We start from the raw sequence: 6,493 nt of genomic DNA, 5'->3' as shown, positions 1-6,493 counted from the left end.
ATCAGTGATCTCTTTTCTCCAATTTCAGCTAATGGTATCCAATGTGGAAAGTATGGAAATGAACTAGACTTGCACATAGGGTTTCGCTTCTTGTATACCCTCCAACTTTTCTCCAGTAAAAGTAAGGTAAAGGTAAAGGTACCCCTGCCCGTACGGGCCAGTCTTGCCAGACTCTGGGGTTGTGCGCCCATCTCACTTAAGAGGCCGGGGGCCAGCGCTGTCCGGAGACACTTCCAGGTCACGTGGCCAGCGTGACAAAGCTGCATCTGGCAAGCCAGCGCAGCACTTGGAAACGCCGTTTACCTTCCCACCAGTAAGCGGTCCCTATTTATCTACTTGCACCCGGGGGTGCTTTCGAACGGCTAGGTTGGCAGGCGCTGGGACCGAGCAATGGGAGCGCACCCCGCCGCGGGGATTCGAACCGCCAACCTTTCGATCGGCAAGCCCTAGGCGCTGAGGCTTTTACCCACAGCGCCACCCACGTCCCTCCAGTAAAAGTAGGTACATCCTATTCTATTACTATTATTATTATTGATGTTTGCTCCAATTTATCACTATAGATACGGAGTGGGGAAAGGGAAAAAAGGCTTGAACCTGTTCTTAGAAAGTGCAGGTCAAAGTGCAGAAGTGTGGACAAGTCCTCAAACAACGTCCAAGCTCTGCTCTTATGGGGTCTTCAGCACAGAGCTATCTGGGCTGCTTTTGAAGCTGTATCTCTGTACTGTTGAGGCCATCGCTCAGAACTGTTATTCACGACCAGAGAGTCCTTAACTAACCAGTAACCAAGTTCTGCTGCTGCTGCTGCTGGAACTACTCTGTGATGAGAAGGGAGAAGCATGAGCTTTGTTTTGTTGATCCGTGGAGTTGCGTTCTTCTCTTGGCTGCTGGTGTTATTCTGTTCCCTCAAAGCAATATACCATTACTTTGTTAAAGTTAGATCAGTCAGTGCATCCACTGCCTATTAGTAAAGTACAAAGTCAGTGAACAAAAGCACCATCTGAGACCACATGTAGCTTGTTTAAACTTTCATTTGTTTTGCAAATGAGTAGGATAAAGTCCTTCTGCAGCAGTTGTGAAGGTGTACACAGTATTTGTATTGTTGCAAACTCCTTTTTTCCAAGTCTCAGTTTGGCTGAGAAGCATCTGACTCTGCAAATCTACATGCAGAACAAGCTGGGTATGAAAGAGAAAAGGATTATGTAAGGAGATTTAGCCAAACCAGAGCCTGGTATGAGAGAATAAGATAATAATTTTTTAAAAAAACCTATCTATTCTTCTGCTTTCCTTGTTAGCTATTTGGCAGCGAGAAGACATGACAAAGAAAGGAGTGAGGGACTCGAAGCATCTCATGGAAGAGACAAAGAAACATGAAAAATGTGCAGGTCATGTGGAGACTTGCCTGTAGCTGGTGATGTTGGGCAGCGTCGACTTCGGACGCCTGAGGAATTTGTTCATTGCCAAAGCCAATACAAACTGACCTGATCTGCACTACCTAGACTAATATGTGGATTAGAATATACTTATCCTCTGGATTTCACTGTGCTCTGAAATTCTATATTTCAGTTATTGACATGTGCATTTTAAAATAAAATGCATTTTAAAAATTCATAGTTGATTGAAAATGTATGGTCTGTGGCAAATTGCAGGCTTCCACTAGACATCTGGTTGGCCACTGGATGCTGGGCAAAATGAGTGTTTTTGGGGATCCAGCAGGGCTCTTCTTATGCTCTTAGGTTCTTCATTTTCATATAGATTTTTCTTAGTGTAGATGAATACAGAAATGGAAAAGAATGGACTTAGGGATGAACACGTGCAAAAGTGGAATGGACAAGAAATAAAGTGACCATTCCATTTTTAGTGTTGTTAACAGTGATGATCAAAAGGGCATAGGCTGAAGTAGAGAACAGATACACAATTTTTAAAATAATTGATTGTGTATTTGTAGTGCATTTGAACTGACACTTCATGATTGCAATGAGAATCCAGGAGTGCCCAGAGACCTGTTCAATTCTGAGGTGGCTATCATTTTTCAGCCCACGGGTCATACAGTGGTACCTCGGGTTAAGTACTTAATTCGTTCCGGAGGTCCGTACTTAACCTGAAACTGTTCTTAACCTGAAGCACCACTTTAGCTATTGGAGCCTCCTACTGCTGCTGCACCTCTGGAGCACAATTTCTGTTCTCAACCTGAAGCAATATTTCTGGGTTAGCGGAGTCTATAACCTGAAGCGTATGTAACCTGAAGCGTATGTAACCCGAGGTATTGCCACATTGCAAACCCTCCCAGCATTTGGGAAATATCAGAGCAGATCAAAGTGCGCCGTCCTGTTTCTGGACCGCTCTGATCTGCACAGTGGAACATAGGAATCTGCCTTATACCAGGTCAGACCATTGGTCTACACTGATTGGCAGCAGCTCTCCAGGCTTTCAGACCAGGAGTCTTTCCAGACCAACCTGGAGATGCTGAGGACTTTCCTCATTCAAAGCAGATGCTCTAACATTGAGCTATGGCCCTTCCCCAATGGCAGTGGAGAGAAGGAGATGTGCTTCATTGAGTGCCAGTGCAAATTTTTCTGCCACCAGTAACTTAACTATGGTTTGGTGGACCAGCTTAGGCCCATGGGGCCAGCTCTATGCCACCCCCTGCTTCAAATAATTCTGCCATGAAACTTCACTTGCATGGCCACAGCTCCTCACAGGGCATAGGGCCATGGGCCATGCAAACTGACACATGTGGAATCCACTGGCCTTTGGGCTGGTTCTGAAATGTGAGCTTTTTGTAACTGTATGGCAAGTGGTTCAGGTGTGGCTTCTCCCATTCCCACAACTCTTTGAAGAGAAAGGTTTATTTTCTCCCTGCCACAGCCTATTCAAGTACTAAAAACACACTTTAAATGCAAAATCATTGTTTCAATAAAGGCTAGAAGAAGGAATTGAAGCATGAATGCAGAGGTGCAGAGATACTTATCAGTGGACTCAGGATAGAATCCCTTTGAATAAATCATTCTGCTTGGGCAGTATATAACTTCCAAAAGAGTGAGAGCACATTTATGTTTTCTTATTCATTTTTTGCATTTACACATTTTAAGTGTTTGCTTTCCCAGCTGCCACATGAAGACAAGATGTACTGATGGCTCCTGGCACAGAAGGATTTAAAATGGGATTAAACAAGTTCAGGCTGTCAATGACCAGCAATCATGAGGGCTCCTGGTCCAGAGGAGTCTCTCACTCACTACTAAGAGTTTTTATTTACAAGTGGTATACAAACTTTGCTAAATAAAAATCAAGAAATTAATTTCAGAGCCATAGCTATGTTAGTAGACAACGGCAAAAAGTGTGTTATGGTCCCTTAAAGCCCAACACATTCATGATAGCTTAATCTTACCTGAACATTGTTAAATGTCTGATTTTAATTTCTGAAAAGCTTAAGCCATAATAAATGCATTTGTCAGCCTTTAAGGTACTTCAGGACTCTAAATTGCTGCTGCGTGTGAAGACCCCCCCAAAACCCCTCCAAAATAAATCACACAGGACACAGAATATTTGTTAAAGATTTTTGGCATTAATTTGGCCACAACTTTATTGATTACAGCATGTGAGTGGTTGCTTAGGCATGAACCTGCACCAGCAGGAACAGGACTGACAACTGGAACGTCCAGAGGTCAGTAAGGGAAATCATACTGGGGGAGCACAGAGGAGGATTTCCGTCTCTTAGTTCACCCCAGATGCTCCCAGGGACTCTGGCATGGCCCTACCCCTGAGAGGGGATCGGACAGAGCAAATGGAGCCCCTGGATTCTTTTAACGGAATTCCCTAGCAGAAGCAACAAAAATGCGGGCAGGCATAGCCAATCCATAATCCCCTTCACCAAAGAATAAGCCAATGCCTAACCGCCAACCTTACAAAGTTGTGCCGATTTGCTACATGGTAGGCAAAAACAAAATGGCACCAACCAATCAGCTAAGTGACAAAATTCCTACTGGGCCCCTGCTCCAAAACAGACGACCCCTAGAGGGGCATAGCAATGTCAAAAACACAACCTTAAATTATAGGGAGGGAGGGAGATCCGCTGCACGATGTGAAAGAGCAAGTACTTCGCCTCGTGCAGCCCCTTAAATAGCCCCTTGGTTGCCAATCAAACCCCAACCTACAGAAAATTTTCCCCAGTAACAAAGAGGCAACCAATGAGGTGCGGCGGTCATCCAAACAGGCCCACCCCAGCAACAAGAAGGCAGTTTGGTGATCTCACTGCAACACATGGCTCTCCATGATTTGGAGGACACAATTTGTTGGGGAGCAACAGTGGAAGAGTCTATTGCTTTCCTGTTTCAGAAGGCCTGAAGCTGTTTGGCCGGAGGGGCAGAGCTACTACAGGGCATTACTAACCAGGAGATGGAGGGGGCAGGGATGTGGCAGCAGTGAAGTCAGGGCTGTGTGGATGCACTAGCAAGGGCATTGGATTGGCTTTGCCAGGGCACTTGCCACCACCTCGCCTGCCCTTTCTAAGTAGGGGTCTCCTTGTGTTCAACTGCAGTAGCCACACAACTCACTTGGATATAAAAACCTATCCTATATCAATTTGTCCAAATCTTTTTCAAGCATCTTCATGCTACTAGTCATCAACACACCTTGTGGCACTGATTTCCATGAGTTAATTTAGCTTTGTGGCCCAGAAACTATGGCTGTTGTGGGATTCTGAATTCCAGCATTATGAGAGAGCATAGGAACCAACTCCTGGGGGCTGGGGGAGCTTCAGCCCTGCCACTAGAATATTTGAGGGACACCTCCCCTAAGTTGATGGGCATTCCCATTTCAAATGGTGTGTGTGCATTGCATCATGTGGTCGATTATGCAGGGCAGAGCTTACATGCGCCCCCACAATATTTTTTTTCAAGTTGGCTCTCCTGTAAGAGAGGAAGAAAATGTTTTTGTTGATCCATTATCTCTCCACCATTCAGGATTTTACAGAGCTATCAGATCTGTAGTTATAGGCTTTCTTTCTTTTCCCTTTGAAATCAAGTAGATTCTCTCCTAGGCCAATGTTCTTAGGATTGGCTGGTAAGACTCATTATGCCAGCAATTATTATTCAAAAAGAATAAACAGGACATGATGTTACAGCAACAAAGCATTGCAAAATCACAATATGATAAGCCAGAACAAATGTTTAGGATCAGGGAGTTTAGACTGCAAAGCATCTGGGAAGGGACTTTGTCATATACATTTCCTTTTAGAGCACAGCAAGAGAATTGAAAAAATAAAATAAAATAACCACTTTTGGTAAGTTTTTCCACAGATGTTCCTTGCTTGGGAATACTGATGCCCTGCTTTACATTATCTAAACTGCAGTATTAGTAACCTGTCCTTCTTTTTTAAAAAAGAGTAAAAGTGAATATGAAAAGGCACATTACCACATCCCTATTTTTCAAATATTGTTACATGTGTTAGAAAGACACCCTTTAGAAAGTTCCCCCTTTGTTAAGCAATGCATATTTAAACCCCACAAATTTCAGCAAGAGAGCTATTGACATGCTTAAGTCCAGAAACTTGGGCACACTTGGCTGGGCAAAAAGTATTTCTGAGCAAACTTGCATAGACCACGACTACACATCTCTCCTGTTCTGAGAGATGATTCCTAAACATGCTTAACTTTGGCTGGATGGTACCCTGCTGTCCTGTTAAAAAGAAGTGCATTGTTTCATCAAACCCATATTGGGAGAGACACACATGAGCCCGTCTGCCTGTCTCTCCAGTAATGTATTTGCACAATAGAACAAATGGCTCAATGTTTTATCACTTTGAATCAGCTGCAGCACACGCACCACTTGCTTTCTAATTCCTTATTGTTCTCCTGTGAACTTCACTGGCCCAAGCAGCAGGGTGGACGGGACACATGTAACAGCTCTCACCCACTTACTTACCCAGAGAGCAAAGCCAATTCTCCTATGCCACTGACACTTTCCGAGATAATAATTCAATTTATCCTCTGCTGCTATTCTCCTGTTATCAGCTCTTCTTTTGTTTACATACCAGGCCCATGTAAAATTGTTTGTTCTGCAATGAATATAGTGTTTCCTTCTGGCTCCAAAGTTTCTAATAATGGCTCAACAGCACCTCTTGAGGCCAACAGCTTAGCACACTCACAGCCCGTTGACAAATTGACAGTCACCTTTTTTAAAAGAGACATAGAGTCTGCACAAGTTGCTGTATCTCTTTGAGGCTGCGCCCCACTCTGTTGACCCTTCTAAACCAGAACCAGGTAGGGGGTTTCATCATGAGGCCCAGTTTTGAGATACCAAACTTTTTGAGTCCCAAGCTTTTTAGATTTTGAGAAGAAGGCATACAAAATGTGATTAAAATGCTGCATTTCATTGCGCTAACTTCTTTTGGTGTTCATAATACGAAAATATTCACTGCAGTGAGAATTGGCATCAGCTGATTTGGGGTTTTACTTAGAATTTAGGAGGACAAAAGGAAAGCCAAGCCTCAAAGTGG

This window comes from Podarcis melisellensis, assembly GCF_964234715.1.
Source record: "Podarcis melisellensis genome assembly, chromosome: 3".
In the NCBI taxonomy this organism is placed as follows: Eukaryota; Metazoa; Chordata; class Lepidosauria; order Squamata; family Lacertidae; genus Podarcis; species Podarcis melisellensis.
This window is presented reverse-complemented; position numbering follows the sequence as displayed.